Here is a 23700-nt window from a genome sequence, read left to right as displayed (position 1 = left end):
TAAACTTAAAAATTCAATTAAAAGTTAAAACCTCATTTTATGAGGTGGCTGCTGTATTGGATGGTGCAGACTGTGAGAACATTTCCACCATCACAAGAAGTCCTATTGGAAAGCATCAGTCTGGAGAGAGCAATGCCATGGATCATGAGACTTAGAGGAAAGATAGTAGGGATTGAGTGTGAGACTTAAATGTTATCCTTAAGTTTGTGAGGGGTGACTACCAGGGGCAGACCAATTGCTCAGCTTTGCTGATGAGAGATCAAAATAAAACAGCAATAAATGCAGTCAAAATAATTGAGGCGATTTTTAGCTTTTTTCTCATCCAGTTTTTACCAGTTAATACCCTTTGGGCATCCCTATCCGCATTTTTTGCTATTGTTTCTCCTGTTCATCTTCCCTACCTCTGATCTCCTCCCTTGCTCATCCTCTCCCCATGTCCTCCTTCTCAGTTTCTTCTTTGAGCTCATCCTCCAAAGTACTTGCCTAGTACTTTCAGTTCTAAATAATCCAGGACTTCCTACAGCCTGTTGAATAATGGCCAAACTTCTTGGCATGACATTCAGGGTTTGCCATAACCTTCCAAATCTTGAATTTCCTCTCTCAAGCCCTTTATATGCCCTATAAGAGCATTGGCTTCCTGGGATGTTAGCCTCGTGACAGTACAGGCCAGTCTCTGGTTTAGTGCTGCATCCCTGGTATCTACCTCTTATGAGGTGCTCAAGAAGCAATTGTTGAATAAATATATGGGCTATTGACCATCATGTTTGCCAAATTTCTGCTTATTAGGCTTTTTGGTTAAAGAAGCTGGGTACTCATCCTTAAACTTGATTTTTTAAGCCCCGGTTTATTTTTACTCCCATGGACCTCTGGTGCAACCTCAATATTTTTATCAGAAAACAAGAAATAAGTTACTTTTAATTTTGAGGACTTTAAGGCTCTGGGAGAGGAGCATTCTGTACTACCATAGCAAGATAAACATGTCCTACCATAGATGGTATCTCCAAAGGTAGCACTAACGAGACTGGATCAATTTTCCAACATGGAAGTTCAGCTATTCTACAATAGATCCTAATCTTTCATTTGAATTAAAAACTAACTGCAAAAGCATGTGTCCCAATGCTCTGTGCTTTAGGTCCCTAAGGCCACAACAGTGATCGAAAGCTTCCTTACCACTAAATCTGGGCTTTGCAGTTAGATCCTAGGAACCCAGAAATGTAAGAGAAACTGACTGAATCCCGCTGAGGCTCTGGTGAGCATTAGGAAGCAGTAACACTTCCTGGGAAGACTTACTGGGAATGAGGGAAACTCTGGTGCCTTTGCCATATTGCAACTGGGAGGCAAAACTGCCATACACTTCCAATATCTTCATTACAGAAACCTTTCGTTTATCCTCTTCTGAGGAATGGGGTAATTAATTTTTCTCCCAGCCCATTGAGCTATCCATGGAAAGAGCTGTTCCTTCACCTCCATATCTGATCTGCATTTCTAAATTGGATTCCATTTCCTAGTGGCTTGCCATAGCCTTGACTGTATTCTCTTGAAGGCTATCATATTCATTTTCTTCATTGCCTAAGAAGACATTTTTGCCTTTCTCTCCATCTAACCTTATTATCAGATGTATTTACTTATGCACAAGTGCATGTGCCTTATTTAATCTTAAGATCATGACTTCTTTCTTTTTGTTCTTTGTGCCTAGAACCCACTCTCTCCTTTCTTTGTTCATATAGATCTTATTTATCTTTCAGGCTCAAGAAACCTTTTTCTACAGCATAAAGCTAGCTCCATCTAGGCCAACTTTCTGGCCAAGACACTATTCCTCTGAATCTCTAATGTCCCTATTGACATTGGTCAATACTAAAATAGTCTTCAGGTTACTGAATTTACAATAGTTCTGTCCCTTTTGCTAGTTTTTATCCTATTTGGTACAGGTCAGAAATCTATCTAAGACATCTCTATACTCAGTCTAATATTTAATAGAGTGATGGCCATATTGAAGGCATTTAAAAATACCCATTGGACAATTAGAGTTCAATTTTAATTAATGTGTTTGACCTAGAGAAACACAGACTTTAAAGATCAATAATGATGGCTTCTCCCTTCACAAAGGTCTCTGTAGGACAATCAGAACACCCACAGTTGGCTTCACCATAGTAATCACCAAGATCCTAAGGGCAAGGATTAGTGGCAATGGACCATGGGTGGCAAGAGGTGCCATCTGGGATGACTCACCAGATATTATGGACACTTGGGTTCCTTTCCCAAATATGAGTTTACCAGTCATTCCTCCAGATTCACACTACAGTTGACACCATCACAGAAACTCACTGGCCCTACCTCCTACTTTAATAAGAAAAGCATTGATTTTTCCGTAAAAACTAGAGAATCACACTCTTTAGAGTTAGATCTTCTGCTCTTTTGTGTTGAGATTTTGTCTCTGGTGTGTTCAATCCTTTCCCTCCTGCCCCATCTTGATATAGTGCTCTGGGTTGGAGGTTGTGATTTTAAGAAACCAATAATTTAGTAGAGCAGAACCCCCTGCTCAGGGGAGCAGTATCTTGGATCTTTTCATGGATGGCCCATGACTATTTGCCCACCACTGCTTCATGATTATTTAGGTCCTAGACTAAGGATGTTTCTGGGGCATTGAGGGCTAGATGGGAGGATATTTGAGGGACAAGTGGAAAGAACCATGTGGGATCTTACTGAAGAAAATACCTGGGCTCAACTCAGCATCTTAGACAAAAATGAATTAGATGTCAATGTCCACCCTTGCCCCACTCTACTTACTTGGCTGGACACGCACTCTGGTCCCTGCTCCAAAGATGAGCTTGTTAACACCAGTATTTTCCCACTACAAGTAAGGACTTTGCAATAACCTTCCTGATGTTAAACTGCTGGAACCCACCAGGATCTGAGAGCACCATCCTAAAAGTCTCCCTGGGTCTTTGTTTCTTACACTTCCTATTTCCCAGGGAAGCTGTTCCCCTTTCCTTTTGTAATATGTAAACTCTAATACAGCAATACCTTGATGATAATAATAATTTAGAAAAGCTGTCATTTGTTGATTACTTGCTATGTACTGGGTGTTGTCTCATATTATGATGATGTGGTTATTGTCATTTTGCTTTTGAGAAAGTGGAGACTATTAGCTAGACAGAGTAGAGACAGAATTTCCCCCAGATCTGCCAGTCTCCCAAGCTGCGCTATAAACCCCTACCATCTTGCCTCCATGCCTTATTATTTCATAAGGTACAACTGCTGTTTAAATAGGGATTGGAGTCACCTTTATCCTGAGAGAGGTTCAAAACTCCACTTAAACTCCAGAGAGGAAGATTCTGCTCATTAGCCAAACCAGGGAATTTAGCTACCTCCTGCAATATGAGAGAATTTGTGTTTGCCATTAACCATCTCTTTCCCCCCAAGGACACTTAGCTGATTTCCTGAATGTTCATATTACCTGGTGCTGATGTCATAGGCTTTGCTTGATAGCACCAGGTATCTGGAACTCTTTTTATGTTTTCATGAATTATTCAGCTCAGATTTTTATTTACTCTGTTGGCTCTTGGCACTTCTGTCTTGAATATTAGAAATGGGAACATTTTAAGTCACCGAGAGCTTATAAAAATGGAAAACAAATGTTCCATTTATCCCTGGCTTTGTCATAAATCATTGCCTGTTTTCTCATAGACAAGTGATCAGTTACTTTTACTCTGGTCATTTGCATGGATTTACTCACATGGGTGTACAGCCAGCCTGGTCCCGGCTCCAAAGGTCAGCTTATTGTAGCCACCAGATGCTACACAATAGGAGGGTGCTTTACAAGAACTCTACCCAGGCAGGGTCAGCCTTCCTGGGCAGCAATGCTTCCTGTCCCTGTGTTACAGGCTCCTCCAAATCCCCCTGTCTCTGACGCATGAGAGAAGTCTGCCTCACTGAGTCCAATTCCTCAGCTTCCTTTGTAACCACCCCACGGACCTATCCCTCAAAGCCAGCTTGAGCTGGACTGGCCTTCTGGAGGGTGGATGCCCATTCTGGGTCCCACAGCTGAATTGGAAGAGCCTGGAGAAGAACCAGGGATTAATTTTGGAAATGAATCTTGAGGGAAGTTTTATAACAGTGGAAAAGATGGGTAGGGCTTAATCATGGAATGGAGGCCTATGAAGGACACCCCTTTTAGAGGGTGGTTCCTGGAGGGCAGAGAAAGACAGGTTAAAATTGCCATGGGAATATTCACATAACTGCATAGACTTCATGTAGTTATCATTAAGCCTCTCTCCCTTTGCTGCTCAAACCCATACCCATTTGTGCTGCTTCCCTATCACAGGTATTTCAGTTATGCCTCTGAACTGTGGATCTTGAGAAATATGATGGGTTCCAAGCTTTCTAAATGCAGCCCGCACAGGCCTTGATGAAACAACAAATGAACAGATAAACAGGGAGGAAGTTCCCCTGGAGAGATGTGATCTCCTTTACCCACAGTGAGCATTTGGATGGATTCTGTAATTTCCTTGCTTTGATGTCTAACACCTCCGTTGGAGAATACTTGCTACTGTCTAAGCCAGTGGTCGCCAAACTGCAGCTCTTGAGCCACATGCAGCTCTTTGGCCCCGTGAGTGTGGCTCTTTCACAAAATACCACGTGTGTGCGAGCGCACGTACAATGCGATTAAAACTTTGTGGCCCATTCGCAGAAATTGGTTTTCGGCCTGGGTGAGTCTATTTTGAAGAAGTGGTATTAGAACACGCAAGGGGCCAAAGAGCCGCATGTGGCTTGCAAGCCGCGGTTGGTCGACCACTGGTCCAAGCCAATAGATTCTAAACAGTCACTTCACCTCCACTCAAGCCTTCCCTGACTTTTTTCAACAATCATGTGTTCAGTGACACCTATGCTAGGATGAGGAGGTGTAAGGTTGAAGGAGGGAGGGTGCTGGCCACGGGGTTTGCGGGGCCATGCAGGATGGATATAGGTATCAGGCAGCTAGCCTGGGAGGTCCAGCACCTTCCTTTCTGCTCCCATTGTGACTTGTATGTGCCTCCATGGCAGCATGGTGATGCTGGCACAACCGTCTCTGTGCAGAGTTTACCCCAGCGAGATCTGGAGAGGCAGAGGTCTGCATGGTCCTTCTTCCCTCCCTTTTTCGCCTGGAGCATAGTGCTTAGAATATAATAGTTGCTCAGTAAATACATTGAATAAGAAGGCCCTCTAAATATTTAATTACATCTTAATGCAGTCTTGTTCTCTTGTCTTCTTTTATAAGGACTATTTCATTTCTCTTTTAAATTGCTATGATTTCATTTCTTAAACTTTTTATTGTTTTTGTTGCATTATGTTGACATTAAGTTCTTTCCCTGTCTCTAGACTAGATGCTGAGTTTTGCAAGAGTGTGTCCACTGCCCAGGGTCTTTGGGAAGTTTAATTTATCACCTCTCATGAAAACTAGAAGGTAACAAAAATAAATTTTGTGGCATAATCAGTCACAACGTCTTTCCTGATAAAGATCTTTTGTCTCAGAGGAACCTAAGAACAGCAAAAGAGTCTGCCTCTGCATTGATGAAAAGGCCAATTCCCACTGGCAATTACTACTGTTAGAATATAAACCGCTACTGAACCAGTGGCTGGGAATTCAAATTTCATAACATCCAAGCCTCATAAAGAAACATGAGACATTAGCTCAGGAAGTGCAGATTCATCACATAAGAAAGTAAAGTAGGGACTTTCTGTGTCTTTGGTGAGTCTAAGGTCAGGCACTTACTTGGAAACACATGGAGTCTCGTTCCGCTCCCAAAAGTGAGAGTTCGGCCTGCTGTGTCTGCACCCTGGTACATGGCAGTACAAATACCTGCCCTCTGCCCCTGCCCTTGGCCGGCCGGCCCCCTCTCACATGATAGCTCTCACTCTTGAGAACAGAGCTTTTTAAACAGCCTGCTCCATGGTTTTGATGACACATTTCTCTCTCTGTGTCACTTTAGGTTCAATAACCAGTCCCTCTAGATTTCTACTTCCCTCCCTGCGGTATCTGCATCCTTTCTGCCCAGTCCAACGACTTTACTCTTCAGAAATGCCGAGTCCTGTGCCAAGGCTGCCATGGTCACGAGGGACAGAAGTCTCAGGATGGGCCAACCAAGGACCGAAAGGTGGCCTTTGGGTCTGAGCCTTCCTCCACGGAGCGCAGGAGGGATGGTGGTGGCAGTGCAGTGGCGTGGTTAACAATGCAACCCAGTAAAATAGATTTGAGTTAAACTCTGGCTCTGTCACTCCTAGTTGTGTGATTTGCCCCAAACATCAGTTTCCTCACCTGCGAAATGGGAATAACAACAACTACCTAACCCTAGGATGGGCATGACCATCAAGTGAAAAATTACACGAGGGACAGAGTGTAGTCACTGGCACATGTCAGGTGTCAGCCAGTTAGTAGTAGCAAATAAGAGGATGATTCCAGCAACACTTTACACGGAGAGAAAGGGAAGCATCTTTTTGCACCCAGAGGAGAAATGTCCCACCCCTCCCCCCACTTTGGCACCACTGGATGCCTCAGCACCCTGGCTGGGATGCTCTCATGGTGGACAAATAGCTCTTGGGTCTAAGGGAAGGGCTGAGAGAGAGCCTCAGTTAGAGGGTTGAGGGGTGGGGTAGATCCTTGGCTGTCAGGGATAAAGTTCTGCTTTAGCAACCTAAACAAGAATGAAATCTCTTTTCTTAAAACGTGGGCATTTGTCCTCTGCAAGCACCCTGCAAAACGCTTGTCCACACAGCCTCAATCCCTCCATGAGACCCGACACTCTGATACGTTGCTCCCAGACAACAAAGGACTCCTTCAACAACGAGCAGACCAGACTCTCATTACTGCGATATCCTTCCAGAATATATTTCTGTCTACAACATTTCCCTGAGCGTTTCTGTAATACTCACATGGATGCATAACAAGGCTGGTCCCTCTTCCAAATGTAGGTGTGTAGCTTCCTCCTGGTACACACAGCAGGGAAAGCCTTTGCTAAAACCTGTCTTCCCTGACCTCCTCCTACACACTGCTCAGGGGTGTCAGGACCACAATCCAGGGAAACACTGGCCGATGCTCCCTGAGGTGCAGGAATCTCTCACAGCCGTCATCTCCTCAGGCCCCAGAGCATCACCTCAGAGCAGCGATGGGAGCCCGGGTTAGGAACTGGTCAGTTCCTCACCCCAGCCCCCAGGAGAAAACACACACTCCTGTCAACAGAGAAGCGGGGCAGCAACTCCCCACCCCACCACCACCGACCTGCCTGCTTGGGCAACACTAAGGGCCTGACTGCAGCTCTGTCGGCAGATATGAGGGGCTCCTAACGTGCCCAGGGACGGAGGCAGAGGAGATTTGATGTTCATTGTGCTGACGGATTCCGAGTGCCTTTCTGGAAGCTCCCCTGCTCTGTCTTTCCCTTCCTTTGCTTTTTGAAGCTTCCCTTCGCAGCCTTCTTCCTGGGACCCGGGGGTTGGTCCCTTCCTATCCCTGTCCCTGGCCAGACTCCTGGCAGGATCCAGGCCCTTCCTGTGATCAGTATGTTCACCCTTCCCTCTTTACCTCCTGGAAGTAGGCCAAGGCACCCAGAGTTCTTTGGTTCCTTTCTTTCTAATGACCTTCATTTACACAGGGCCCTGCTTTTAGGAAAGGCTAGGACAGAAAAAAAGTCACAACCATTTCCATAACATTTTTGAAAGATGGGAGCAAACCGAGATCACACTCCTACTTCAGAGGTGAAGCTCACAGAAGTCACAGCCTGCTGGTCGGTGGTCCTGGGCTGAGGGGGAAACTCTACCCTCAGTCTCTGACCGCTGTGTGCTGTTGGCCCTCAGCTGACCTCTCGCTGGGCTCAAAGGCCATGCGAGCAGAGGGCTGTGTGGCTCTGCCAAGCTCAGGAGTGGGGGTGATGGGCTGGAACCCTGACATGGCCCCAAACTGCCTGCCCAGCATGGCCTTGGACAGATGCTTAGACTCTGAGCCTCTGGTTCCTTCTACAACATGAATAAGACTTCCCCAAGGTCCCTTCCAGCTCTCACTTCTGTGTGATCCTTTGTTGAGTTGGAAACCCAGCCTCAGGGAAGAGCAGGGAACAGAGGATGAGAGTGTGGTGAGTAGAGATGCAGAGACAAGGGAGGGTAAAGGTTTGGGACAATGACCATCTAAGAACCTGAGGTGTGGCCTCAATGGACGGCATATCCTGCCCCCTCCCATGGAAATAAAAAGCAGTCCAGCACTGCAGTAGGAACAACAGTGGAGGGGATTATTTTTACAGAAGAATCTGGGCTCACTTACTTGGTGTGACCACCACGTGGGTCCCTTTCCCAAAAGTGACTCTGTTGTTTCCGTAGTCACACTCTAGGTAACTGCATAACAAAAAGGTCCTGGTTTCCCGCACCCTCTAGTGGAGGCCACACATGCTTCCCCGCTTCCTCGTAGCTCTGAAAGCTGGGAAGCTGGAAAGGCAGAGTCCAATGTTTTCTCTGTAAGGGTTAGGAGGGGGACTGAAGGAGCCTCCCTGAGAGCTGTAATGGCACCAGCTTCTGGATGGTTTCCATTTTCCTCACCACAGCTATCAACAAACACAGCCCTCGGCTATTTCTCCTCTGGGTAAAACAGTTTCACAAAACTGAAAACCTGCCTCCTCCAGGGCCGGGAGCTGTGAGTAAATCTAGAGACTCAGGCAGCAGGCAGGCATTTCCCACCTCAGCTGCCAGGCCAGATAAGAAGACACCCAGGCAAAAGCGTATTCTCCATTTTGCCAGAGGTGTAGGAGAAGGAGCATTCCCAGCACCCTGTGCGGCCACAGCGCCTGGGCCTGACTCTGAGGACCCGCGTCCTCTTGGCCTGAGTACAGTCCAGCCTGGTGACTCAGCCTCACTCACTCCTGTTTCTGTCCTCACCTCACTCAATGCTTCCTACACAAAGGAGGCTTTCTGTCCTCAAGAAAGTCAAACATCTTAGCATAGAACACACTTCACTCCTTTTCCTGAAGCATCCATGGGCTGCGCTCGCTCTCTGCCCAGGAACTGGACCGTCCACTGCTGACGCTGTCCTGCCTCCGGCCACATGGCTCCCCGCCAGGTCCCAGGCCCCGTGCAGGACCAAACACAGTGCGCACCTTAGCTCAGTCACAGTGTCTGACAGGACTGGAAGTTCTCGAGAGCAGGGGCATTATCTTAGTGTCTTCTTTTCTTTGCCTATTTCTTTTTAAAAAAACCAGTCATGGTCCCTGGCTTATTGATGATTCTCAATAATCATTTAATGAACTGAACTTACTTCTACTGTCTATAATTATTGGGACAAGGAACCCATTTTGGGGGAGCTTAAAAGCCAAGTATACTTTGGTAAACGGGAGCTGCAATATCTAAGTGCTTAGACAGAGAAAGCCCGAGGAAGCGCTTCTGAGAGAGACAGTCATGAGGCAGTAAAAACCCTGAGCATCGGGCAGTTCCTAAGAACCTCAGCAAGGAGGTGAAATAGAATGATCAAGGAAAACCCTAGACTCCAAGGTAAACCCAAATATTCTTCTTCTACTATCTTCACAAAGATTCTCCTTAAAGGCTAAAAAGAATAACAGTGCAGAAAATATATATCCCAAGTTAGCAGCATTATAATGTTCAACAACAACAAAATAGTGGTAGTGGTAATGATGATAATATCCTATTACAGATCATGCTAAATGCTATATATAAAAACATAAATCCAGTATTAGATGAGGCTACACATTTCTGGAGATCTGACTTACGTGGGATGATCAAAAGTCGGGTGCCAGTTCCGAATGTGGGTTTCTGATAACCTGTATTCACACACTGAAATATCTCTATACAGAAATGCACCCTGTAGCTGGCATTCCTAAGTCACACACACGTTAGTTACTGGGAGAGTTCCTGTGTCTCTGTGCAAACACCAAAGTGGGAGGGGGTATACAATTTAGCTATTTAACCTTCTTTTCCCCAAGACCATTGGAAGGTGACAAGAAATAAGGCAGGATCCAAAAGAAGATCCTGCTTTGTCCAGAGTGGGTTATATAAAAATGTCACAGCCATTCAGTTGAAAGAGCCATTCATATCATTGCAGCGTTTCAGTCCTAGACAGGACTTCAGGCAGTTTTATCTACCCATGCTTTTTAAGTGTGTAGTTCATGTTTCCTGCACGATTGATGCTCATGAATACTATCTAATGCAGCAGTATCACGGGCCACTTATCTTCTTTAAATAGCAGACAAACCATGGGGGCGGGGGGAAATCAGCGAAGACAGCTGCCCCTCACTCTAATACAAACCAAGTTATTTCACAGAACTTACTTGCTTTAACAAATAGTCTTGTTCCTGTCCCAAAGAAAACTTTGAAGCTTCCAGTATTCCCCACAGTGGTTTGGGCTGTGACAAAATGGGCTATTCTTTCCCTTCCATTTTATACTACAGCTGGGGCATATGGGCCATTGCTAATAATAATAAGAGTGCTTTTTAATACTACCCTAACAAATCCCATTTGTTATTTTCCCCTTGTTCTCGAACATATCTCACAGCTCCTGTCTACTGGAAGGTTAGTTCAGCAAAGAGTAGTCACTCTTCCGTGAGAACCAGAGACTAGGGTCCCCAGGTTTTAGTCCCAGCCCTAGTCTCACTGACTTTATGATATTGGACAAAGTAACCAAACTCCCTAGGGCATAATTTTCTTATTAGGGTCTAAAAAAGGCATTTCCTTAGCTCCCTTTCAGGGCTAAAATTATATCATCTAGCAATGTCCAAACTGCCCTCACTGTTGCATTTTTCTATAACACAAATGAGTCAGGCTCTTGCAGATCAGTCAAACTGGTGACTGGTCCACCTGGAGAAATACAAGAAATAGTGAGGGAAAGGGGAAGTCAGAGAAAAGGAGTATCTGCTGCCAGCTCTGCTCTCTCTTCTCTCCATTGGAGTAAATGTTCCCAGTGGCCCTTGAACTTTTTGTTTCTTCATTAAAATGGGAAGAGAATACTTTGGACACTTGAGGCATTCAAATCAAGATTTCACAAAGCTCCGACTCTAAGTGGTGGCAATATCTAAGAATACAAAAGATAAATTCCAATATATTTCCTTACTCACTGTGATTGGCATAATCTCTCATTTTTAAATAAGCCCTGGCATAGGGTCTGTGACATAAGATGGTGGAAAGAGCAAGGGTTGAGATCAGGAAGCTGACTCTGGTTTGAATCTAGACCCTGCCACTTATTAATCTTTTTTTTACAAAAACAACCATGTTAGATCTTGGACAATTATTTCTCTGAGCCTCAGTTTCCTCTCCTGTAAAAGAGGAATTCTGCCCTCTTCCCCATAGAGTTGTTTAAAAACAAAAAATATCATATGTTATGCATATGTTTATTACTTCTATGTTAAGTTAGATTATTGACTAACAAGGTTATTTCCTTTGGGTTATGGAATTTGTTTATGGACTAGCCATAAGAATCCGTACCCTCAAATCATATAAACTCTAGGGCGGTATAGGAGCACAGATTTTGAGAGTTTCGACCTTTTCACCTCACACTGGAAGAGTATGGGGCACACAGTGGGGCAATGTGTGGTTTAGTGTCACATTGCTAGTTGCGACCTAATCCAATCTAGAACTACACTGAAACCACAAGCCCTGGGCTCCTTTCCCTGCACTTCACTGACTCTTCTTGGACAGAGATTTGTATAAAGAGACTCAATCTATTCGATATAAAGTGAACTGGGTATGGATTACTTGGGGAATGGATAAAATGACCTTGAATATCCTCCCCACAGTGTGTCTCTGAGTCAATGGCAGTGGAAGTAGAAAGGGTCTATTACATCATGGCTAGACAATTTTCAGCTCTTCTAACCACACTCCCTCCCCCCAGCCCCTTTATCAGGCTCCATTTAGCTTAATTCTAGAGCTAAAAACGTCAATATTAGACAGAGCTCTGTCAGCCTCATATCATGGGAAAAATCGAAATGGTTTGCTAACTTCTATTGCAAAGAAAATATGCTCATATAGTTTTTGATTACTTTTACTAATTTATCTAGGTACCACAATTCTTATAATAATACTTCAAAACTAGATTACAGTTAATTGTAAATAATATACAAATGTCAAAAATGAAATCTCCTTTTCTCTAGTTCACCATCACCAGAATGCATTTTGTAGTTACCATGTAATCCCACACTTACTCAGCTCCACTTTTAGCTGCGTGCCTGTCCCAAAGGTGAGTTTGCTTGTTCCTCCCCATGAGCCCCACAGTGTCGGATGTCTCATAACAAACTCCCTTCTGTCACTCCACCTCTTTTCCTGATTTACCTACTGAGCTAGAAAACACTTAAGATTCAATATAGCTATTTGACTTACTCATATGCGAAAATAGTTCTCCCAGTGACACCAAATGGAATAAATTCATAGGCTGTTGGTGCTGGGAGACTAGAGAGGTTATCCAGATCTACTTCCCAAATGAGTGGTAGTAGTAATGATGATAATATCCTATTACAGATCATGCTAAATGCTATATATAAAAACATAAATCCAGTATTGGAGACGGGGCTACCCATTTCTGGAGATCTGACTTACGTGGGATGATCAAAAGTCGGGTGCCAGTTCCAAATGTGAGTTTCTGATAACCTGTATTCACACACTGAAATATCTCTATACAGAATGCACCCTGTAGCTGGCATTCCTAAGTCACATACACATGAGAAAACTAAGGCCCAGAGGCAAGAGATTTGCAGAAAGTACACTGCTCTTTGGCAGCAGAGACCAAAACAGGGTAAATTTGATTATCAATCTAATGTTTTTCCTTTTCTACCACACACTGAATGTACTGTGGCAATTACTTTATCCTCTTCTCCCCTTTTGCCTGGAAACTTGATTTCTGTGGGTGTCCGATTTCAATTAAACAAGCATTTAATTATTTATTTTGTAAAAGAACCATATTAGATACTTGATAGGATATATGAAGAGACTCTGTTCTCAAGGAATTTTCAGTTTTAATAGGCAGATTTTCCCAGTAATGAAAGATTTCCATGGCTATATATATCACAGACTGTCCAAAATACCACAGCTGAATTTGGGATAGAGGACAAAAGAATGGGAAGGATGCCTGGAGAGAGACTATAGACCAGGCTTTACACAGGAAACCAGGCTATTTCTGGAGAAACCAGGTTTGTCCTAATCATCTAGGATGTTAGTCTCTACTCCATTCTGATCCAGTAAATTAGTTTTACTGTTATTTCCATCTTTTCTGTTAGCTATTTTTATTTTAAAATGCCCTCCATGAAGGCTCAATCTTAAATTCATAGGTCAACTGAGGAAACAAAAACGATGCATCCATAAGGATAAAACACAGTAAGAACATGTAGATGCCTTAACTTACGTAAGAGGAAAACTAGGGTGGGATGGGGTCAACATTTACCTGGAGAGACGAGAAGCACAGTGCCCTTTCCAAAGGTGAGTGTGCCGTATCCCGAATTCACACTATAGCAACCCCTCATACAAAAACAGCCTGCCGTGTTAGGCTTTCACTTGGGGAAGAGGGAAGAAAACCCCATCAATTTATGGGGCCTATCATGTATCAAACTGGTTAATCTTTTGGACCACAACTACAACAACTGTGTCACAAGCTGAGATATTATTATTATTTTACAAATGAACTAGTATTGCTACCAAAGACACAAATAGCCTAGATGCATGAGACAGATAAAAGGCGTAAGATAGACAAATCTTAGGAGGAGCTATGAGAGAGGAATCCTCTTTTGTATTCCTATAAAAGTGATATTGCACCTGTATTAGATATATACTCTACAGGCAGTTCTCGGGTTACGTTCGACTGGATGTATGTCCTTTTGTGGTTATATTGCCATCTCCCATTTATTTATTAAAAAAAAAAGTCCTGTCATTTTGATGTATATACATATGTGCTTTATGTTTTTTATTATTTATTTACCACAAGTAAAGGTCAGGAATTATCTTTCTTTTAATTTTTTTTAACTGTTTCACTTCATTACTACTGTGTATGTGCTCCATGTGAGTGATGTAGGTGCTTATGTAAGTGAGTTCTGACTTACGACAAAAATTGCATTACGTTGCACCATAGGAACGGATCTCTGACATAACCTGAGGACCTACTGTATATATGTATATATATGTAATATTATTAATTATTTTGCTAGAACAGACATCAGAATTCTAGTAATAGTGATCCACCAAAATTCCAGCTCACCCACTATTACACATCATTTCTTGAGACCATGAAGACACTTTACCCTCAATCTTTCCATTATTTCCACTTACCAGGCCTGACCAGCAGTCTAGTCCCACTCCCGAAGGTCCACTGATAGCCAGCATTGTTCCCACAGTGTTTCTTAGTCAGCCAAAAACTCACAAGCTCCACACATCCTTCTCATACTTGAGACTAGGAAATATGGTCCTTTCACCTACAAAGTAACTTTCTTTTTACATTCCACATAACACACAGGCCATTTGACTCAAATTTGGGCATTTATTGTGTAACACTTAAAATGAAGTCTTTATCTACCCACATTTCTGGGTTTATCACCATCAAACTCATGATTTTCAGCTCTATTTACCCAACAGATGTATCTAGTCCTTGTGTCTTCGTTAGATCATCAAGTTTTAAATTCTTGCCACAATGTCTCCTAATTTGGACTTCCATCAACCTGAAATGTCATGGAATAGGATCCAGATGATTGAGTGACAGCTTCCTGCTCCCCCAAGTTAACTTGTTCTGCAGACTCAGTGGGAGCCTTTTTACTCACTCAAGTCATGTTCTGCCCCAAAGCCAGGTCATCCTGTCTGCTTCAGGTGTGGTGGACAAACAAACAAAACAAAAACACCACTCTCTTTTCTTTAGTTCTTAACCTTTGCAAATCTACTGTTTCTCATTTCTCATATTAGAACATTACAGAATAGTCTAGGAATCCTTCTACAATCTCTTTAGTCTCCTGAAAATGACCAGGAAAGGCCTATAATGTTCCATTATCTGCTCTAAACATTACAATCAGAAAGGAGACAACATGGGGAAGGAGAAATGCTTAGGAATTTAGACTTACTTGGGATGACTTGGAGCTTTGTCCCAGTTCCGAAGGTTACCTTTTGGTTACCTCCAAGATTCACACTATGATGCAGGCCTTTGCAGAATGGCTTCCTATATCCTGCCACTTTCACTTGGGTAGCATTTAAGTCACTCTACTTTAGTGGAAGAGAGAGTGTTTTTCACCAATGCCTATGACTATAGATCCATATGAAAAGTAGCTAAGAACCTGCATATGCATTCTTTTCATGTTGAATCACACTAGCTGACCTAGCTTATAGTTTATATGTGTACAGCATTTAATAATTTATAAAATGCTTTCATATACATTAGCTTATTTTATCTTTAAAATAACTTATGAGGTGATATATATTTTCGTTTTACAGATGAAGAAATTGTGACCCAGAGGCACTAGTCAAGCCAGGTTTAGAAGAACTGGAAAGGTTCAGGCAAACTTTCTGTTTTTTCCTTTAGGATCAACTCTCTGACTTGGCTGTTACAGTCTGTTATTTTTGGTTCATGTCTATGATTATTTTTCTCCACAGCTAGATTTTTCTATCCTCTGTGCCATTACTTTAACATTTCTTCCTACATCAGAATGCACATAGGTCTGCATAAACCATTAATTTCTTGACACTCAGGCCTTACAAATACTGCAGTAAGTTCAATGGGTCCCAGTAGCCACATTAAGTCTCCTGCTTTAGTGACATATCACCTGCTTACTGGGCTTTACTGATAATCTCATCCCACTCCCAGGGATAAATGTGTTATAAATCATAGACGTGCTACCTGACAACAATGCCTGAGCTACCTTGATAATAGAATAATGTGATTAGCATGCATCTCTCCTCCCCCATGAGAGCATTGGATGGGATTCCCCCCTTTTTATTACTGGAATAAAGACTAAGCCCTGAAATTAAGGCTGTAAAAGACTCTTTTTCGGGTACCATAGTGGCTGATGGAGGGGAAAGCCTGAGAAGTGTCTGAGTGATATTCTTTGGACAACCCTGACACTTATTTTACCCAGTAATCCTGTTTCCCAGCCAAAGGAGACCAGCTTCAATCCCTATTTTTACTTAGGAACCAACTACACACAATCTCATGTTTAACAGATTGCTCCTATCCCTAGGTAACCTTTTCTTCTTTTATCACTTTAATGTATTTAAAAATTATTTGTGAGCATGGAGTGAAAGATGGGGTATAGTTAGAGTATTAAGGTTGGGGGACAGAATCAATTCCCCCCTCCCCCATTTTGTGTTAATGGTTCTCATTACTAAACTGCAATACCCCATTGAGTTAACAGATAAGGAGATATTTAGTCAGCCTGTGTACTATAAGCCAGCAGGATAAGTACAAGCATTATGATCACTAATAACCAGGTACTTACTAGAACTCACTGATACGGTAGTTCCCTTCCCAAAGACCAATGCATATCCTGTCTGGTAGGCACAGTGAAACAAGGCCCTGCAGATACCTCATGCATCCACTCACTCACTCACTCACTCACTCACTCACTCACTCACTCCACCTTGTATTTAACTATAAACAATGAAAACATATTATGTCCTTGCTCTGGCAAGGAACTCAGTGGGCTTTCCATGTTTGGATGTGCAATAAAAAAGCTCTTTTAATTCTCGAGAAGTAGGGTAGATGGTGGTAGGTCCTTCACTCACTCAACCATGCACTGAACACCTCTGCATGTAGTACTAGTAAGGTACTGTGCTAGGCGTGGGGCATAGAGTGGAGAGCCGCTCAGACGCCATCCCTGTCCTCATGGTGCTTGCAGTCTAGGGCACACCTGAACAAATACTTAGATAATATGATGTCAGGCAATGAAACTGCATGAATAAAATCAGGCTGGGCAATAGGACAGAGAACCACCAGAGAGCAGCTGAATTTGGTGGCTTGTTAGATTGGTTGAGCAGGAAAGGCCTCTCTGAGGAGATGAGATATGAAATGAGGGCCAGGCATGACCTCCACTTACAGAAAAGTAAACTGAGGTCCTGGAAGATCAAAGTCTGGCTCCAAATCCATAGCATCAAATATAGACGTGGATGCTTCTCTCTGTTGAAGTACTAGGGCTAAGTCTACCATGTAAAACCCTGGTTAGAAAAGATGAAGTCGGACAGAGGTTCTTCCAAAGTGACTGTGGGATGTTATCTGGGTAATCGGAAACTGTGGCACTGCCCACTGAGGCATTGTTTGACCACTTAATAGGGAAGCAGAATGGACACCGTCTCCTCATCTCAGTGGTCAGCTTATCAGGAAAACCCACTCTGAGATGACAACACCTTCTCTTCTGGTTGGCATTCTCTTAAAAACAATGCAAACCATAACCTTATAGTTAGGATGGGGAGGGCATGAAGAACTCTCTACTCCCAATTAAATCTGAATTTAGATTTTCAAAAATACTTGTTATATGTCTCAATAATTATTTGAATTCAGAATTCATGGTAATACTTACTAGGATCCACTTTTAACCTGGCCCCCCTTCCAAAAACCAGCTTCTGGGTGTTTGAAAACCCCACACAGTGATCTATTTCACCACAAAAAACAAAGGGCACTTCATTTTCAAGTATAGGAATTCTTTCAGTGTTCTTTCACTTGGTTGAAACCCAGTTAAACACTAAGCACATATTTAGGTAAACTCAAGAAAAGTCATAAACTCACACACTCTTTGGGATGGAAGGAAACCTCAGAAACCATTCACTATAAACTCCCAATCTCACAAATTTCCCTCCTAAGCAATCTCAGGTTTTTATAATCTCCAAGGACAGTCTTGATCACCAATTCTCATGTACTATTTTTTTTTATAATGGAAAGGTTCACCTTATTTTCAGATTCAGCCCTTTCTCTGCCATACTGAAGTTCATTAAGCTAACTCTCCAATAAAATTTTTCATAAAATCTAACTTTTTAAAAATTATGAATCATTGGACAGACCATACTTTTCCGAGATTTCACACATATTATCTTATTTGAGTCTCACAAAATCTTTGAGCGAGGCAGAGCTGGGATCATAAACTCCATAAACTCCAAACTGAAGCTTCGAGAGCTTGAGTGGTCTTCTCATTGTTTTGTGGTTGGCATATGGTTGGGCCAGATCCACAGTGTCCTTTGGCTCCTAGCTTAATGATTTAATTTGTACATATATCTTTCAAGTATCCTCCTCTTCTTTATTCCCTTCACCAATAAAAAAAGCAATATCACCAAAGCAAAAATAATAACTTCTCCCTCTGCCACCCAAAACACAACAAACTCAGACAAACCTCTAGCTCCTCTTTTTCAGAGCAATGTTTTTTTTTTAATGCCTACATGCTTATTGTGAGTCAGGAGGTAAGAGTTATCCACATTTCAGTTGCCTTAATTGGGAAAAATAAAGGCCAGAGGAGATAAATTAGAATGATGGTTATAGGGGCTGCAAAATGGTAAGGACAGCAGTATGTTGAATCTTAGAAAACACAGGTCTTTGCCCTGCTATTGTGATCATGTTCAAATCACTTAACCACTCTGAATAGAGAGAGTCACCTCTTTCCACCTCCTTCTGCCTCATGGGGTAATAGGAGAAGAGATAAGAAAAGTGTCTTAATTATTTTCCTCCTCTTAAGACAACAGACCTTGGGAAATATTAAGAGAGCAATATCCTTTACCCATACGGAATCTGTACATACATATGCGCTTATACATAAAAGCAACACTAAACATTTTAAAGGCAAGTTTGAGACAGATTAACATGGGCCAACTCAGCACACTTAGTTTAAAACTTATGGCCAGGCTCCTGCTTCAACGTTGGGAACAGAACTGTAGCTTAGGCCCCGGTACTCACTTGGCTTCACTAACACCCTGGTTCCTCCTCCAAAAGTCAGCCTGTTCCCTGCGGCGTTAATCACAGTGATTCGAGGCCCAGCAAAAACCCAGGACAACGAGATCACACCTGGTAGATACCTGACAAAGGACATGTCTGTCCTATGGCCTTGGTAAAGTGCAGGGGCAGTATTTAGGGTAATGCCGTCTCCTAGCATTGTACTCACCTTCTAGAGCTGAAATGTAAGTGGACATATGTTTAATTTAATCATATTTTTACTGATTTCTCTGCTTTGGCTGTTTGGACCTGGATCTGTGAGTGAGGATAAGACCTCTCAACCTTTATTCAGCGGTCCACTTGACCATTTTTAACCCACAAAGGAACTTGAGAACAGGAAGTCCTATAAGCTCAGGGATCCTCAGAGTCAGGCTGCTCATCTATCTAATGAGAGGAAATGCTAATGACCATGTGAATACACAAACATGCACACTGCTAGGGTCTCTACATTCACATGAGTGCCCAGGGAAGGTCCCAAACAAAGGAAGGACACTTCAGTCCTGGGTTCACCCAGGCCCTCCCAGCTGCTGTGCACTTCAGATCAGCTTTACCTTCTTTGGTCCAAGTTCAGACCCAGATCCCCTCCAGCTATTCTAGAGCCAATCCATTGACAGGACTAGTACTAAGGAAGGGGGTGAGGAGGTTCCTTGGGAAAAGTTTACAGAGTACGATGCAAAGATCATTCTTGATAAGAAAGGACTGTAATAGCCAATGGAGCTTCTAACAGAGTGATGGCCAAAAATCACCAGTCCTTTGGAAAGTGTTTAAATTAGATGGAACTTTGCTATCTCTCAGGGGACAATTGGTCTTCCTTTCTTCAGAGCCACTCATATCAGAAAGCAATTACCAGTCCTTTGGAAAGTGTTTAAATTGGACTCAAGGAAGAAACCTTGTAAATTTGTCCTCCAATTTGGCATTCTGGGCGGAGGGCCATATCCTGCTCCTAGTGTTGAGTATAGACAAGAGTGGGTTTTTCAGGTTGCCTCGCACACTCTGGGACTGCCCTTTGCTTATGGTGAGATGAACACAGTCTCATCTCAGGTCATCTTAAAAGGGACCATTGGTTGTCTTGACCTTCCTTGTACTTCCCACCCCAGTTTTAGGAAAAAGGGTCCTTTAGAAGGGGCAGTAGACATATTCCCTTAATTTTGAGGCTATGGGTATTCATCTCCCTCTCAAGTTCTTTACAATAATATTTTCCTGGAGTAAAAACAGCCCACTCACCAGGCCGTACAGTTAGTTGAGTTCCTCTTCCAAAGGACAGCTTCCCCAGGGCTGAACCTCCTCCGACACAGTGTGGGCCCCCTTTACGTAAACCTGGTTCTACTGTCCTCTGTCAACCTCTTCCCTGCCCCAGAGGATAAGGTTGAAAATTCACCTCCATCCTCTTTAAGTGGCTTTAAGTCTTTTTCTTGTGCAGCTGACAGTCTAAGCTGGACATCAGTCCTCAGAGGCTATCTCTCAGGGGACAATTGGTCTGCGGTAACAATAGTCTCCCTACCTTCAGAGGCCCCTCCTATCAGAAAGCAATTACCAGTCCTTTTGAAAGTGTTTAAATTGGACAGAACTTTGCTTTCCTGGCCCTATTTCTCAGTATAAAAGGCTGCTCACTTACTTGGATTGACATTACCTTTGGCTCCCTTCCCTAAGCTGAATTTGTGAAAACTTTGACAGACCAGATCTGTCCTTCACAAAAGCACCTCATTTTCCTCATTCAGCCTCGGATCCTTCCTACAGGCATTCCCCCTTTCTCGGCTTTTTTCCCCTCTCTTCACGACAGCCCATTTTATTTTTCCATTTATTGCACCGAGAAATCATACCCCATCACCTAGGCATAAAAATCACAAATAGGCTTCAGCTCATGAATAATTTGATGACCTATTTCTTAGGATGTCAAAATAATAAAAACAGAAGAAACAGGTCTGAGCTCACCTTTTTTTTATCCTCTAGGCTTGAGTCGTGGAATCTTTGCACGTGGAGTTGAAAGGGAGCCTAGAGAGGATTCAGCTCAATGTCTAAGAGGGCATAGAAATCCCTTCTCTAATACCCGATATTAGCCTTGGGAACCCAGCCTGAAGATCTCCAAGGAAGGAGACTCCTGCTCTTCACTAGCAGCCTTCCCACTGCAGGTTGGTTCTACTTGTTCAAAAAGATTCCACAGGCGGCTGAGACACATCTGCTCCCACCCATGGTTTTGATTTGCTTTCTATACTAACCCCTTTGTCTACACAGCAAGGCTTCAAATATTTGAAAAGAGTTACGGCCCATCTTAACCCAGCCCCAGGATATCCTCTCTCATTACTTTTAGGGATCTGAGATAATTTTAGATACTTAACTTGGTTTTTGTCTGCACCCCCGCCCCCACCAACAAGTTGATCACCGTGAAGGCATTCCCGAGGAAGAGAGACATCCTGAGGTAGAAGAGGTGAGGAAGAGGCATGAGGTGGGAAGATCATGATCCTAATGCAAACTGGGAAAGCTTTTTGGAATTTAGGTACTGATCATTGTGTTTCCCAGGTAAAATTGCTCATAACTGTACGCACCATTTTGTTTTAACAGGTTTCTGACTTTATCCTTTTTTACTTACTTGCACTCACAGTTACTGTGGTTCCTGCTCCAAAGATGAACTGGTAGTTAGACCCACAGTACTAGGTCTTCCTACACAAACCTCGTCAGCACTGTGGTTGAGTGGGTGAGGGCACAGGCAGGCTGCCCAAGCCCAGCTCTACCCTCTGTGCTCTGAGCCCTTAGCTAACTATTTTAACCTCTCGCTTTTTCACTTTTCCACGGTTTCTTCATCTGTTAAAGTGGGGGCGACGAGAATGATCTTAGAGGATTGTGAAAAAGGTTAAATGAGTTAAAGTATGACAGGCATTTACACAGTACTTTGCACATAGCCAAGTGTTCAATAAATGTTAGTTATTAGAGTATCAAGAGTATCTAATTCTTTGCATCTTTTAAAAAATGTCTAATTTTTCATTTGTCATACACATCTCATCTCTGAAGTCCTAAACATTCATAGGTACTTTACATTATATCCAAATACTATTTTGTCAACTAGTAAAAGTAGCAACAATTAAAATTTGGAAATTTCCTTTACATCGGGTAACATCCCAGGAGGATGGTTGGCAGTTTCAGAATGTTTACTGAATCATAGGATTTGTTTAGTAAGTGTTACATCTGTTTAAGAGAAATATGTACAAGGGATGATAAAATGTTATGAGAAGGGACCACAAACACAAAATAGCTCAAAACAAATACAAACTGATGGGAGGAATTTAGGATAATAATTTTGGTGATTTCCTCTTGTAGACAATTAAAACTTACTTGGCTTTACATTGAGTTTGGTCCCAGCTCCGAAGTAAAATCTGTTGCTGTTGTACACTATGTTTGCTGTCATTACAAAAAGTCTCCTCGGACTTCCTAAAAGGGAGGTGTCTTATACAGCGATAACCAACCTATTTGGGTCAAGACTAACCCCACCCAACCAGCTTTTTTGCTATTTCCTTAGAAAATTCAAGAACCAAAGTGAGGAATGAGCCAAGAAGGCACATTCATTATTAGAGACAGGCATGAAAAGGGCAACTGATTTTCTTCAGTGGTTTTATCGATTTCTTTTCTTTAGCTTTCTGCTTGGGTTCATTCTTGTGTCTTCTGTGCTTCATACACACAATATTTGAGACAAGGACACTGTAACTAAATGTTCCTTACATTTTTCTAATTATAAATGAAAATTCTCCTGGGATGGACTGGATTGTGGGAAAAGTCCTTACGTGGCCTTTAGCTCCAGGGCTATCTGGCGGCTTCTCTCCCTGAGTCTGTACCTGGATCTGTGCTGTGTTCAAAAACCTGATCTGAGCTTCTCCTAATGACCCCTGAGCTGTGTCAACTGGCTAGCTGTATTCTGTATGCACGATCTAAGGAGATCACAATATCCTACCTGTCAAAGTACATTATATAACCAAATGTACTTGAACATCCATATCGACTCCCTCCTCTAGCCTCCACAATAAAATTGTACATTTTGGCTCTCTTTCCTTGTCCCCCCTGCTTTCTGCCTGTATAATCCCTTTAGCAAGAGGGGGGAAAAAGAGATTGCAGTGTTGACTGTCATTTGCAAGTCTAGATGAAACCTTATTTATGAGCAAAATATTTTGCTGACAATTTCAAGAGAAAGGAAATCTCAGTGCCAACAATTTCAGACACCCACACGGTTTGGGTTTAAACAAATCTCAACAAATGAACACAGTTATGAGAAATAAAATAGAGGTGACTTTAGTCAAAGCCAAGTAATTATAACGCTTCTGCAGTTTTGGAGCGCAAGGGGCTTACTTGTTCTGACTTGCAGAAATAATAAGCAGTGTGCTACAGGAAGGGCACCAGAGAGCAAGAGAAACAGAATATCACTTCAATATCTTAAATGGGCACCTTTGTGTTTAGTGACTTAAGTACAAAATAAGCTAGAACAGGCTAGAAATAAATGTAGCTGGATAACCAGACTTGGTTTAACATGGTTACTGGTAAAACCATCGTGTAGCATTTTGTCTGGTTTCAGTGAAAATGTGAGAAACAGAGGTTCCCCTTGTGGAATCTGTTCCTGTTTCTCAGCGATTCTTCTAGGTTAAGATTGCTTCTCCCTGCCCCTTTTCATCAACTACCATTCCAAACTTAGCAGGAGGCTCCTCTTTTGCTTTGGTCTTTGATAAAGAATTCTCTTCCTACATTACCCTTTTAGGTATGCATTGCTTATGTCTCTCTCTCTCTCACCCTCAACCCCAAGACCCATTAAGTATCATATATGCTGG

At 42.6% G+C, this 23700-nt stretch overlaps 1 long non-coding RNA gene and 1 gene segment (V, D, J or C); one reads left to right on the top strand and one right to left on the bottom strand.

Moving 5' to 3' along the window:
• The window catches only part of LOC118724751, a 48276-nt gene that overhangs the window by 6148 nt on the left and 18428 nt on the right, over window positions 1-23700 (bottom strand).
• Window positions 5357-6245, top strand: LOC118724858. Its single transcript, XR_004989709.2, has 2 exons — window positions 5357-5443; window positions 5970-6245. It is a non-coding gene; the product is annotated as an uncharacterized LOC118724858 (long non-coding RNA).

Source organism: Pipistrellus kuhlii, unplaced genomic scaffold (genome assembly GCF_014108245.1).
Source record: "Pipistrellus kuhlii isolate mPipKuh1 unplaced genomic scaffold, mPipKuh1.p scaffold_m20_p_1, whole genome shotgun sequence".
Classification (NCBI taxonomy): domain Eukaryota; kingdom Metazoa; phylum Chordata; class Mammalia; order Chiroptera; family Vespertilionidae; genus Pipistrellus; species Pipistrellus kuhlii.
The sequence above is the reverse complement of the archived record's forward strand: the minus strand, read 5'-3'. Positions and strand labels throughout refer to the sequence as shown.